The sequence below is a fragment of the Musca vetustissima genome, unplaced genomic scaffold (assembly GCF_032173495.1).
Source record: "Musca vetustissima isolate MV318-11 ecotype Yass unplaced genomic scaffold, APGP_CSIRO_Mvet_v1 utg978, whole genome shotgun sequence".
Lineage (NCBI taxonomy): Eukaryota > Metazoa > Arthropoda > Insecta > Diptera > Muscidae > Musca > Musca vetustissima.
The window spans coordinates 274,025-289,333 of NW_026882773.1; the positions used below are offsets into that span (position 1 = coordinate 274,025).

A 15,309-nucleotide genomic window follows, 5' to 3' on the forward strand; every position below is an offset into this window, starting at 1 on the left:
TATGACGGCTATACCAAAAATTGAACCAATATCGATAATTTATGGTGGGAATATTTGCTACCCAAAGAGAACCTAAGGTAACAAATTTCAGCCAATTCGCTTGAAAATCGTGCCCAAGATCCCCAAAATACTGACATTTTGGAGGTTATATTCAATGGCGGCTATACCAAAACATGAACCATTATTTATAATTTTCGGTAGAAAGGTTTGTCACCTAATGAGAACTCAAAATATTAATTTAGAGCCAGCTGGGTGGAAAATTATGGCAGAGATCCTCAATATACCCAAAATTGAGGGTTCCGTTATATGGGGACCATGCCAAATAGTGGACCAATATCGATCATTTTGGTAGGCAGATTTACTACCCAATGAGAACTCAAAATATCAAATTATAGCCAATTCGGTTGAAAAACGCACCCAAGCTCCCCAAAATTCCTAAATTTGGGAGGTACTATTCAATGGGGGCTATACTAAAAACGTGGACCAATATTGATAATTTTTGGTAAGGAGATGTATAACCTAATGAGAACTCAAAATATTAAATTAAAGTTGACTGGGTTGAAAAAAAAATATCTAAAACTCCCAAAATTTATGGTTCCGCTATATGTGGTCTACACCAAATAGTGGAACAATATTTATAATTTTTGGTAGGAAAATTTGTGATCTAATGTGAACCCAAAATTCGAAATTATAGCTAAATCGGTAGAAATACGTGCCCCAGCTCCCCAAAATAACGAAAATTAGAAGGTTCTGTTATGGAGGAACTATCCTCAAAACTGAACAAAAATTGATAATTTTTTGCGGGAAGATGTTCTACCTTATGAGAATCCAAAATATGAAATGACATCCAATTCGGTTGAAAAACGAACTCAAGCTCCCCAAAATACCGAAAATCGGGGGGTAACATTCTATGTGAGCTATATAAAAATATTGGACGATATAACCCATTTTAAGTATTAAACATCCTAGGGGCAGTAGCAATTACTTTGCCAAATTTAAAGTTCTATCTTAAAAATTGCAAGCTCTAAGACAGTCGGAGAGAAGGATGGACAGACAGGCAATTCCAATAAAGATATAGGTATACTTTATAGGGTCTTCGCTGCATATTTCAAGGTGCTACCAAACGGAATGACAAATTTAATACACCCTCAACCTTATGTTAGGAGGTTACGAAAAAATAAACAGAAATTTGGAGGCTGAGATAATTTAACATCAAAATAAAGAGCACAGGAGTGTGGGTAATATGAAAACAAAATTGAAGCTAAACATGGATGCAGACATAAACAACAACAACAATAAGAACAACAAGAAAAATGGTAGTAACAACATGGGCAGCCAGACCAAGCAGTCAGTCTGCCATCCTGCCACTGGGGTAAACAGGCAACCAGCTGAATGAATATGGCAATATAAAAATTACCCATACAAAGGCAGGCCATTAGGAATAAAAAACCCTAACACACACACACTCATACACACTCTGCACTCTCTCACCTATCAAGTATTCTGTCTTTGAATGGCAGTGTAACTGCCAGCCATCCAGCCAGCACATCACCTGAATAGAATGATGAGATTTTCTGTTTATTTCAGTTTTTAAATGTTGTTGTTGTTGTTGCTGCTGCTGTTGCTTCCATTCTGTCTTGCATCCGAAATGTGTTCTAAAGCGCATTGGCTCGCTTGTGTGCAGAGCAACACGTCAGCAGCAATAAAAATTTCACCCTCGTGAATGCTTTTGGGGTAGAGGTTGGTTGGTAATCAAGAAGCTTTATAAAAATGATTTCCCTCACCCGTAACTGAATGCATTTAGACAGATGAAAGAACGACAAGAAAATAACTGCAACAGCAGGTCGTCCGACTGACTATATATATTGTGTGGTTGTTCTGTGTGTGTGTGATTGTTCGCCCGATTAGGAGACACAATGAATATACAAAGCCATTGAATGCGACACTTTGAATGCAATGAAAAGAATTGAGAATAAAAGAAAAAAAAAGCGAAACATATGGCATTCGCCATGAATGGACCCAAGTTAAAGTAGCTAAATTATTACTTGGGCTGTTGGTGGAAATAAAAGTAAAAATAAAGCTGATTACCTGCAAGTAGATGGCTCTTTGCACAAAAGAGAATATTTTGTGCCAATGTTAAATCGTTTGGAACAAAAATTTCCTTTTGTGGAAAGGAAATGTTTAAAGTTTAAGCATTTGAAACAAAATGCAGAGGTTCCCATTTTGTGAAGGAAAGTAAATTCAGGGTCTCCCATATGGTTTAAAATAGAATAAGGTGGACTAAATTAAGGTATCTGGCATTCAAATTATTTGAAAAGAAACACTAATGACTAGGGATGCCTAAAAGTATGCACCAGACGTTCCTTTAAAATAAATTTTCTGTAGGAAAAACAAATCTTTGGACGAGTAAGAAGTGAAGCGAAAAACCGCAATATGTTCATTTAAATTATTTAACATGGGGAATAGTAGATGTCTTGCCTAAAAGTATGCATTGATGATTGATAAACGATAAACCCCCCTCAAATGTCTCCAAAAGACTAAGAATAACATAAATATGGCTTACAAAATTCCAATTTTTTATTCAATCTTTTTCAATAATTAATATATAAAATCAATAATGACAGGACGCCTAAACGTATGCACCAGAAATTATTTCAAAATTAATGTTTCGAAGAAAAAATATTACATTGTCAGACAAATAGGAATTGGGGCAGAAATAGTAAATAAATATATGATTTTGTCTTTGAAATTATTTGAAAGAAATGTCAATAAAAGTCTATCCTAAAAGTATGCACTATATCTTAATTAATAATTTTTTTCCAGAAACATCTTCAGGCGACTGAGATTCAACAATAAATATTTTTCATTCGAATTTTTTATACAATTTAAAAAAAGGACATATAATGACAGGACACCTAAAAGTATGCAACATTAGTGACGTTTTAGATTGGGTGTTAAAAAAAAGGACAATACAACTAATTTTCACATCGCCAGATGAGGAAGAAGTGAGGAAACCCATAAGAATATTGTTATTTTTCTTTTAAAGAATTTGAAATTAAATTATATTAATGGCTAACCTAAAAGTATGCACAACAACCTAATTAATAAATAATATTTTCAGGAAAAGGCTTTCCAAGGTTTGGAAAAAAATAGACGCATAGTTAAAAAAAATCTTATTTTTCGTTCGATTTTTTTCTATAATTTAAATGAAGAAATAATGACAGGGTCACAAGAAAGTATGCTCCATAAATGGTTCCAACCTAAATGATACTTTAGGTTCCACCCTAAAAGTAGGCAATATTTTTCAAATACTTTTTTTACATTTTCAATAATTCTAAGAAATATTGCGTTGGAATATATAGAGAATATTAAATTGTTAGGCCATTAAAAAAAATATTTTCGTAATGACCTAAAAGTATGCATCAAATCTATTTCAGAATGAATGTATTAACAATTTTCTATTCTCTTCTCGGATCGTCACGAAAGAGAACTTTTAGCCTTTCCCTAGTAATTTATTTCTCCCTTTATCTGGGAGTGATTTATTATTACCGACAAAATTGATCTAATTATCAAAGCCCTTATTTTCCCCATATATATACCGCAATGCAACGTCATTATTATTATGACAATAGAAAAATTCCCAACCCGACATCCAATTGTCTATGAAGAAAAATGCTGATGATAGACAGCAAGGAAAAACAAAATATTGTCGCAATTTCTATTGTTTCAGAGGCCTACAATGAGAACAAAAAAAAAAAAAAAAATGAAAATCTAATCCAATGCAGACACACTATCTCTCTGGGTTACCCCATAAATAAAACATCAAGAAACACAAGACACAAAACAATATAGTCAAAGAATATACTGCAGCAATATATACATGGAGGATAGAACGCAGGGTTGTAGCTTCTTCATCTGGTCGCTATTTATTATTATATTCCTTTGAACACAAACACAACATTTGAAAGCAAAGTGTTGAATGTTTGTTTATATATAGAATATTTTATTTTCCATTTTTTTTGGGTCAAAGCCATATAACACATAAATTTACATATATATATATATATGTTAAAGAATTGCTGTTTAGCTTTGTAAAAATTATTGAGAAGAAAATATAAAATCTTCAATCAACCATCATTAAAAATAAATAATTTCGATATAAGTGGGACATTAGTTTTCTATATTTATTAAATGTGTTTTCGTTTTGCCTAAAAGTAAGCAATGAGTGGAATAAGTTTGTTTGATATAAAATTAATTTTTTTATAATGTTTCACATCTCATTTAATTGATTTAAATATATACCAATTAATTTAAATTATATATAATTTAAATTGTATTTTATACACCATTTAACAAATTTAAACCTTTTGCCTTAAAGTATATTTTATTTTTAATAAACCAGGGAGCGGAGCAGTATAGTCGGACGGGGCCCACCATACCATTCCCTACACAACTACCACAGAACTCTAACTTTCTGTGGACTTTTATTGCGAGCCTGAGCAATATTTCGTGATAGTTGCGCCCTGTTGCCCGATTAGAAATAAACATCACCTCTTCCTTACACTGACATATATTTCAAATATTACTAATATTCAGTACAGCCCTTCTAATTACTTGTCCAGATTGCCTTCACGGTGGTTTGTGTTCGACACTCAATTGTGGTCTGTAGATCGACTCAAAAAAGCACAAAAAATTAGTTTTTGTTCCAATTCATCCCAAAATTATTATCTGATCATCAACGAAAATTATAGCCGTTGTCCATGACCATACCTGGATCCTCATGGAAAATTTAAAAGCGATCAGCGCTATATTTCCGCCCTCTAGTGTGGTAATGTGTTACTAAATAATATATGAATATGTAAGCACCTGTAAATATTTAATTGTAACTCCCACATCCGGATACATAGGAAAATATAATTGGTATCAATTTAAAGGTCAACCACTCCTCTTGGATATACTATCAATTTATCGGGTCTACGTTCTTCAGGAGTAAATATATACGTTATAGAAATTTTCACACAAAAGTAAGGGTCCATTTGACCCGCTAAATATTGACCGAACTTTATCAAAGTAGGCATGCTTATTCTTTGGCCCGATCCCCTTCTCCATGTAAAAATTCGCGATGTTTGTGCATATATTTGCCTAACAGGCAGAAAATCCGACAAAATTAAAGTTTTTGGTCCATTTCATCCTCTACATTTTAACAGACCTTTACCAAAAACAATAGGGGTCTTCATTGGCCAAACCCATCCTACATGAAAAAATTTCGTGAAGATTGGTCCATAACTGTGGCCTGTATCGTGTTTACAATTTAAATGTAAACAATGGACAGACGGACACAGTTTTCAGCTCGTCGAATTGGATGAAATTTGTCACACCAATATTTCGCGACGTTACAAACTCATGGGGCTGCACAAAGCTATAATATCCTGACAATATAGTTGTGTAGGGTATAAAAATAGTTGTCCCCCTAAATTTGTTTTTATACCCTTCACCACACTGTGGTACAGGGTATTATGTCTTAGTGCATATGTTTGCAACAGACAAAAGGAAACGAGATAGACACATGGTTCCTTTCACGAAATTTGGAATCAAGTCTAGAACGATGTGTGTTAAATTTCGTGAAAATCTGTTCCGATTTAGATATAGTTCCCACATATATATTTTCGTCCGATTTTATGTAAATGGTGCACCATAGTCCCTACATATCCTTCGATTTGCATGAAATTTGGATTTATAAGTAAATGAAGAACTCAAAATGTGGCCGAATGCACAAAATTTACTGAAATAAGTGTAACCTGGCATGTGACAAGTTTCGACGAAATCGGTTCAGATTTCGATATTTTGCTTTAAATTTATTTACATAATTTTGTCCCAATTGTAAGAAGCAATTCGATATCTGACCAAAATTTAGTGTAGGTTGCAGAAGGACATGTTTAATTTCATGATCATTTAATTTCTGTAAAAATGGGACGTCTGCTAGGATTCCATCGGCCCCGTCCGACTTTACTACTTTTTCCTTACTGGTTTATATTGTATTGCGAAATTTACTTTCACTTTCATTTTATATACAATTTTTTAAAATTAATATTGTTCGCCTAAATGCATACTTTATTTTTAATTTATGTATAATATTTTGTTGTGTCATTTAATTGCCCTGAAAATGTTTCCAATTAATCGATTTAATTTTATATAAAATGTGCTAAAATTTAAAACTGTTTGCCTAAAAGTATGCATTGACTTTTTTTAATACAAAAAAATATTTTCCACATTGGTTTCTCATATTGTGTTTAATTGTCCCCACATTTGTTTCTAATATTGTGTTTAATTGTCCCCAAAATTTAAAATTCCCCAAAATTTAAAATTGTTCGCCTAAAAAAATAATTTTTGTCGCTATTTTGTTTGTCATATTATGTTGATGTTGTTGTTTTTTGTTTTCCCATTTAATTCTTTTAATTGCCAAAGTGCAAACATCCATTAAAACAAAATTTCATATAATTTGGAAAAACGAACAACAAAAAAATGTTATATAGCATACATTTTTGGGTAATTGTTAATTAATTTAGCGGAAAACAATTGTCCATTAAAGTGCATGTAATATTTGTTTGAATTGTTTTTTTTTAATTTTTAATTATTTGTCGTAACAATTTATATGTATAACAAATTGTATAATTAGGGTTTGTAATTATCGAGGAGAAATATGAGGTGAGGACAGATGTGGAATTAAATAAATGTTGAAAAATTTTCATAAATAAAATTAAATTCATGAATTTTTGGGTATTTTTTTCTAAAATATTTTAAAGGATTTTTTTTTTGTTAGAAAATGTTGTTGGGAATAAAAATTGAAGCTTTTATTGTTATAAGGCGATGATCCTAAAACTATGCCCCATTTTTGTTATACGGCTATGATCCTAAAACTATGTCCCATATTTGTTATATTTAATATTTAAATAATAATCGATTTTTTATTAAACAAAATAATCGATTTTAAATAATAATAACCGATATTTTTTAAGGGTATTTTTCTGCCACCTCCAATTTCTATTTTTATTTTCCTAATGGGATTTTATTTTATATATGGTGATCCTAAAAGTATGCATCATATTTTGTGGTATTTTTTTGTTTACCTTATTTACCTTAGTTTGTTTACCTTCATTAGCTCACCTAAATATTACTTAAATTCTGAAAATATTTATTTTTTATGGTAATGATCCTAAAAGTATGCTACACTTTTGAAAAATTCTGATCCCTTTGCCATAAGATTATTTAAAATTAACTCACTTTTTACCAAATCCAATCTGTGCTATTGTTTTTTAATTTATCTCTAAAAATAATCATTCTTTACCATAATCTAACCCTAAAAGTATGCACCCTTTAATGTTATGACCTCAATTTCCTCTAAAATCTTCCTAATTTAAGGATTTCTTTAATTGATTTCAAATTCAAATTTATTGTTACATATATCCTGTTTTGTTATGTCCTGTAATTACAATTAAAATTTACAAGTGTTTTGTTATGGCCCCAGCGAACATTATCTGCCATTATACCTGGCATTAATAATTGAATGCACGAGAGAGAGGGCGAGAAGGAGAGAATAAGTATGTTTACGGATTTTGTCCGAAATGAAATGAAATTTGTAATTAAATGTAGAGACGATGGATACCGGAGTAAAATGTCCATTTTCAAATCAAATGGATTGTTGTTAGGTTGGCAAACGGTGTATATATTTGAATTTATATATATAGACAAATGTGACAACAACAAGACAACAAAAATGCGATAACACTTTGTAAATATGTATATGGGTGTCCACTAGTTCACTCACAAAGAGATGAGCAGCATTTCCTACGGTCCTGGCTCCTTTGGAACAATTTTGCCAAGGACATTATTATAATGTGTATGGGAGGAGAACGGCAAAGTAAACACCACATTGTTGTAACATTTTCAAAAATTTATAAAGACTATTTGATATATGGTCATCAGTAGAAAATGTTTGACAACACACACACACATACACCCACACACACACTCATATACAAAGTCTGTGTGAGTGCGATTTATATATATAAAGAATGTCCAGCATTACAACTACTACTGTGACACCGAAAATTTCCACATTTATATTCATCTCTACATTTGCTATGACATTTGAAACCTTGTACGACAACAATGAAGAACATGAAGCAATAATACAGTTGCACACTCCACACACACACACACACCTAGACAAGTAAATGTCTGTGTCTGTAACTCGGAAAGGACATGTGTTCCAAACAATAAATGACAGGATATAATTATGTTCGAATATACTTATAATGTTCGTACGAATTCGTACATCTACGAGTACATATAAGCATGTAAGTAGATGTATGTAAGTGTGTGTAACAAGGAAAGGATGGAAATTACATGTGTTGGCAAGAAGCTGAAACAAGCTTTATCACACCATTATCCTTTGTTGTTGTGATACATAGGTGTCGTGTCGTGTAAACGTAGTGGATGACAATGTGCGGAGGGTTTCATTACACGGCAGTGGAATTAAGCTTTTAAGTATGACAAGGGATAGGAGAAAAATATTCAACTATTATATATTTTTAAGCTTAGTCATCACCGGGGGGCAAATTGGAGGGGGTATTTGAGTAAATTAGAGGATTACAAGAGTCCATTAAATATGGAAAAGTTGTGAAAAAATTAGAAAATTATTTTTTTTTTGGAATAGAAAAGTATTCAAAAATTATTTTTTTTTTTTTGCATAGAAAAAAAATTGTTGACAAATTTTTTCGCATAGAAAAAATTCTGAAATGATTTTTTTCGCGTAGAAAAAAAATCGGCAAAAAATTTCGCATAGGAAAAATATCGATAATAATTTTATTCGCATGGAAAAAAATTCGGAAAAAATTTGTTCTGCATAGAAACAAATTCGAAAATATTTTTTTCACATAGAAAAAATTCGGAAATATTTTTTCGCATAGAAAAAAATCTGATACAACTATTTTCACATAGAAAAAAAACTTTAATAAATTTTTTCGCTTAGATAAAAATTAGGAAGTATTTTTTTGCATAAAAAAATTTGGAAATATTTTTTTTCGCATAGAAAAAAAAATCGGAAATGTTTTTTTTTTCGCATAGAAAAAAATTGTTAGTCGATAGAAATTCCAAAAATTCGGAAATAATTTTTTTCGCATAGAAAAAAATTCGGAAATAATTTTTTTTGCATAGAAAAAAATTCGGAAATATTTTTTCGCGTAGAAAAAAAATCGGAAATACTTTTTCTCGTAGAAAAAAATTCTGAAATAATTTTTTTTTTCGCATAGAAAAAATTCTGAATTGTTTTTTTCGCGTAGAAAAAAATTCGGAAATAATTTTTTTTCGCATACAAAAAAATTCGGAAATAATTTTTTTTCGCATAGAAAAAAATTCGGAAATAATTTTTTTTCGCATAGAAAAAAATTCGGAAATAATTTTTTTCGCATAGAAAAAAATTCGGAAATAATTTTTTTCGCATAGAAAAAAATTCGGAAATAATTTTTTTCGCATAGAAAAAAATTCGGAAATAATTTTTTTCGCATAGAAAAAAATTCGGAAATAATTTTTGTTCGCGTAGAAAAAAATCGGGAAAAAATTCGCATAGGAAAAATATCGATAATAATTTTATTCGCATAGAAAAAAAAATCGAAAATATTTTTTTCACATAGAAAAAAATTCGGATATATTTTTTCGCATAGAAAAAAATTCGGAAATAATATTTTTGGAATAGACAAGTAGTCCAATATTATTTTTTTCGCATAGAAAACAATTCAGTGATAATATTAGGTAATAATTTTTTTTCGCATGGAAAAATATTCGTTGATATTTTTTCGAATAGAAAAATATTCGAAAATTATTTTTTCGCTTAGAAAAAAATTGATGAAAATTTTTTTTGCATAGAAATAATTTTGAAATGATTTTTTTTCGCGTAGAAAAAAATCGGAAAAAAATTAGCATAGGAAAAAAATCGATAATAATTTTTTTCGCATAGGAAAAAAAAATTCGGAAATAATTTCTTTCGCATAGAAAAAAATTCGAATTAATTTTCTTCGCGAAGAAAAAAATTCGATAATATTTTTTCGCATAGATAAAAATTCAAAAAAAAAAAATCGCTTATAAGAGAAAATTCGAAAATAATTTTTTTTCGCATAGAACACAAAATTCATCCCATAATTTATTATTACACATGTGTAATTCAACTTGTGTCATTTATCTTTGAAAACTTTTCCAAAGGATAATATATGCAAATGAAATGGAAATCATTTGCCATTCATAACACACACACCCACTTATACCCAAATAAATATCTTTTGAAGAAAATATAAAGACAACAGATAATTTCATGTTAGTTTTAAGATTTTCTATATTAAAATATTAAACACCTGAATCTACATACATAAAATATATAGTTTGGTATGTTAGAAAATTTTACTGCCAGGACATAACAAATTATCACTAATGAAGGGTTTTGTGATGTTCATTACAAATAACCTAGGGTTAATGGGCTTAAGTTTCATTTACATAGCTGTAATTTATGGAAAAGACAATATAGTCTTGATAGGTGAGAGGGATAATGTATATAGTTCAATTTATATTAAAGTGACAACAAATTCATGTCATCATTAAAATATGTATTTTTCTTTTTGGTATCCAAATACAAATTTTAGAAATTTACACAATTTTCTTGGGGAATACTCCACCAAAGCAAATTGTTTGAACAATGCATTTGGGAATAACATTTGTTAATTAAAGCATTATGAACAAAACAAGGAAACATTGAAATTAATAATGACATGTAATGTAATAAAATATGCCCAAAAGTAGACAATATTTGTACAGTGAGAAAATATGCCTAACACTAGGCAATATTTCCATAATGCTAAACGTAGTGTAGTTGAACAATTAATAACTGTAATTTTAAATGTAAAACAATACATTTGGGGAAAACATTTGTAAATTAAGTATTCGAAGAAGAAAATATATATTAATAATGAAATTCATGTAATAATAAAAGTATGTCCTTTAATATGCTTTTATATAGCTTGTTACATGGTTAAAACAAAAACACAAAATAAAATAAAGTTAAATATTTTATTAATTGAAGTGAAAAAAAAATTATCAAGGAATTGTGTAAAATGCCCGTAAACAAACTATCACTGAATGCTTCCCTATACGTCCTACAGGTATGCAATGAATTTTGCCCAATTTCGAAGAAAACCGGCTTAGATTAATTAAATTTTCATATTTAAAAATTTGATTTTTTAATTAAACATTTTCAATTTTTTATACGCAATATTAATGTAAATTTATTATCTATGTGAAAAAATTGTACAAAATTTTTCCATACTAAAAAAAAGTTATGACTCATTTTTTCTATTACAAAGTTATTTTCTATATGAAAAAAAATATTTTGATTTTTTTCTATAAGAAAAATCTGCTCTGAAAAGGAAATTTCCGATGTGATGCCAAATGTCCGAACCTTGACACGGTTGAATTTAATTCGTAGATGCAATTTCGCAACAATAGTCGACATAAATACAACTTATCAAGTAAAGACATTTGTAAGCCACATTGCCCAATATGCCTGATAAGCCGCTTAACCAACGGCGAAACGCGTCGCATAGTGGTGGGAATGTAGTATCTCTCTGGCTATCCTTTTCATTGCAACTCCGATTAGGTAGCTCATCTCGAAAGAGAAATTAATAAAAAAAAGAAAAAAGTTTTTTTTATTATTTTCTATATGATGAAGTTATTTCTGATTTTTTTTTTTCTATTTGAAGAAAATATTTCCGATTTTTTACTAAACATGAAAAAAAAATTCCAAATTTTTTTCTATGCAAAAAAAAAAAAATATTCATTTGAATTTTTTTTCTATGCGAAAAAAATTAACTCCGAATTTTTTTCTATGCGAAAAAATTAATTCCGTTTTTTTCTATGCGAAAAAAGTTAATTTCGATTTTTTTCTATGCGAAAAAAATTAATTCCAATTTTTTCTATGCGAAAAAAATTATTTCCGAATTCTTTTCTATGCAAAAAAAAAAAAAAAAATAATATTTCCGATTTTTTTTTCTATGCGAAAAAAATTATTTCCGAATTTTTATCTATGCGAAAAAAATTATTTCCGAATTTTTATCTATGCGAAAAAAATTATTTCCGAATTTTTATCTATGCGAAAAAAATTATTTCCGAATTTTTTTCTATGCGAAAAAAATTATTTCCGAATTTTTTTCTATGCGAAAAAAATTATTTCCGAATTTTTTTCTATGCGAAAAAAATTATTTCCGAATTTTTTTCTATGCGAAAAAAATTATTTCCGATTTTTTTTCTCTACGGAAAAAATTATTTCCGATTTTTTTCTATGCGAAAAAAAATATTTCCGAATTTTTTTCTATATTATTTCTAAAATTTTTTCTATAAAAAAAAAACTTATTGATCAGAAAAATATACGATGTACAATATATGTACAAAATGTTCCTTTTTTCGTTTTATTCAAAAATTGTTTTCAATTTTATTATACCACAAAACATATACCAATTTTTTTAATACCAACAAATTAAAAAAAAAAAATATTTAAAGGCAAAGTTAATTATATTTTTGCCTCAAAGTATGCAACGTAAAAATATGTTAAATAAATTAAATTATTGGTTTAATTTTCTCATTGGGATAACAATTTAATCATGTTATTAAATACAATTTCCCCACTATAATATTCTCTTTTCTATATATATATTTTTTCAATTTATAATAAACTTGTAATCAACTTAAAAAACACCCATCAAACCTATCAACAAATAAACCAAAACGCCAAGTGTTCACTCAATAAAAGATTACCACAGAAATGCCGGTGACAGCTATTTCACAATTGTTAATAATAAATAGTTTAAATGTTAATATTAAATATAGCATAAAATGTGGTTAATTAATTTCCCCAACATTAATACAATGTTTTCATCATATTCGTTATTATTATTGTTGTTATTATTTTTATAAATATTTCATATAAAACCGCGATTGAATAACAACACCACCAACCAACAACAATAATAGCTATAATAATTTTTATTATTATCATTTCCATAAAAAAACAACAACAACAAACAACAACAACATTGTGTATTTATTTTTAATTATAGACAATCATTAATTAGTTGGGACAAATTAGTGGAAAAATGCAACATATTTGCTTGCCATTATAAAAAAATAATGGCAATTGGTTGTAGCATACTTTTAGGGGAGGAGGGTGAAAAAACATAAATCATATAAAGTATACTTGTTGTATGGTAAGATAATAATAATAAAAAATTATTTTTAATGATAATAAACACATTTGACATAATGAAATAATTGATAACAGACAGACAGACATGTTAATGAAGTTTGTTGGGAAGTTTTTTTTTCATATTTTTTTCCTACAAAGTTTTTATATTTATAAACGAATTTGTTAGAGAGTATTATTTACATTTAATTAAGTAATACACAATTTAATAAACTTTTTGTTTTGTTGTTGTTGAGATTTCGTAATGTGAACGTATGTTATTTGAAATATTAATATAATTATCTCAATAGAGGAGAAAAAAATATAAATCCACAAATGTAATGGGAATAATCATAATATTCTAACGGCATCATTACAGATAAAAGCCTAAAAGTAGGCATTGAAAACGTTTTTAATGGATTTAAGATTGAATGAAATCTCCATATGTGGCATTTAGGCAATTTTTCAAGTAACATTTGAAATACGAAATGTCTGACATTTCTATTCCTATATCCATAAATGATTTCAAAAAAGTTTTGTGTGTGTGTTTTTTTTTTCAAAATCCTTTTTTATATTTATTATTTTTTTTCTTCTTCTATCCATTTCAAGTTTTCATGTGGCACTTGAGTTATGCAGTTATATTTGAATTTCTTTGTTTGCATTGTTGTTGTTTTAGAAAATCGATTTTCTTTCTCGTTTGTACAAACAATATTGAATATGTCAGACAGGTAATTGTCAGGTGAAATAAGCTTTTAGTCCATTTTCTATGCCATGGAGGTTGGAAAACACGTAAACCTGTCTAAAAAAAACGGTTGGCTGGCATGTTGGCGGCACTTGACGTTTGAAATAAATATAATTGCACGGGAACGGGATATTTTAAAAGTAAATTGGATGGTTGGGAAATTTCCTTGGAGTAAAGGAAACATTTCGATATGCGAAAAAATTCCTTACGACTTTTTTGCTATATGAAAAATGTTTTTTCGAATTTGTTTCTATATTTAAAATTGTTTCTATACGAAAAAAAAAATATTTTCGAATTTTTTTTCGAAAAAATATTTAAAATTGTTTTATACGAAAAAAATATTTTAAATATTTGATAAAAAAAACAAAAACAAAAAAAAAGGAAAAAAAAAATTTTTGAATTTTTTTCTTAATGAAAAAAATATTTAACGAAAAAAATTTAACACAAAAAAAAATTATTTCGATTTTTTTTCTATACAAAATATATATATATATATATTGAATTTGTTCTATACGAAAAAAATTATTTTCGAATTTTTCTCTATTCTAAAAAAAATATTTCCGAACTTTTTCTATGCGAAAAAAAATTATTTCCCAATTTTTTTCCATACGAAATCCTGCATTTCCGAACTTTTTTCTATACCAAAAATTTATTTCCGAACTTTTTTCTATACGAAAAAAATTATATATATATATATATATATATATTCTATGCGACAATATTTTCGATTTTTTCATAACGAAGAAAATTAGTTTTGATTTGTTTTATACGAAAAGAAATTTCCAATTTTTTTTTCTGTAAGAAAAAAATATTTTTAATTTTTTTACTAAAAAATATTCCGTAGATTTTCTATTCGAAAGATTCCGAATTTTTTTCTATGCGAAAAAATTATTTCCAAATTTTTTTCTATGCGAAAAAAAAATTATATTCCGCATTTTTTTTGTTGCCAAAAAAAAAATCGAATTTTTCTATACTAAAAAAAAATATTTTCGAATTTTTCTCTATTCCAAAAAAAATTATTTCCGAACTTTTTTTTTCTATGCTAACGAAAAAAATTATATAAAAAAATTATTTCCCAATTTTTTTCCATACGAAAAAAACATTTTTTTCTATACCAAAAATTTATTTCCGAACTTTTTTCTATACGAAAAAATTTTATATATACATATATATATATATATTTTCTATACGACAATATTTTCGAATTTTTTTTTTCATGCTAAAAAAAAAAGAAAATTAGTTCTGATTTGTTTTATACGAAAAGAAATTTCCAATTTTTTTCTATAAA

At 28.2% G+C, this 15,309-nt stretch overlaps 1 protein-coding gene across 1 annotated transcript in view; it reads right to left on the reverse strand.

The window, feature by feature from the left end:
* LOC133329450 (maternal protein pumilio-like) overlaps positions 1-15,309 on the reverse strand; it is a gene marked incomplete at its 5' end in the record, with an annotated part of 94,792 nt that overhangs the window by 16,252 nt on the left and 63,231 nt on the right. The gene's annotated exons all lie outside the window — the stretch shown is intronic.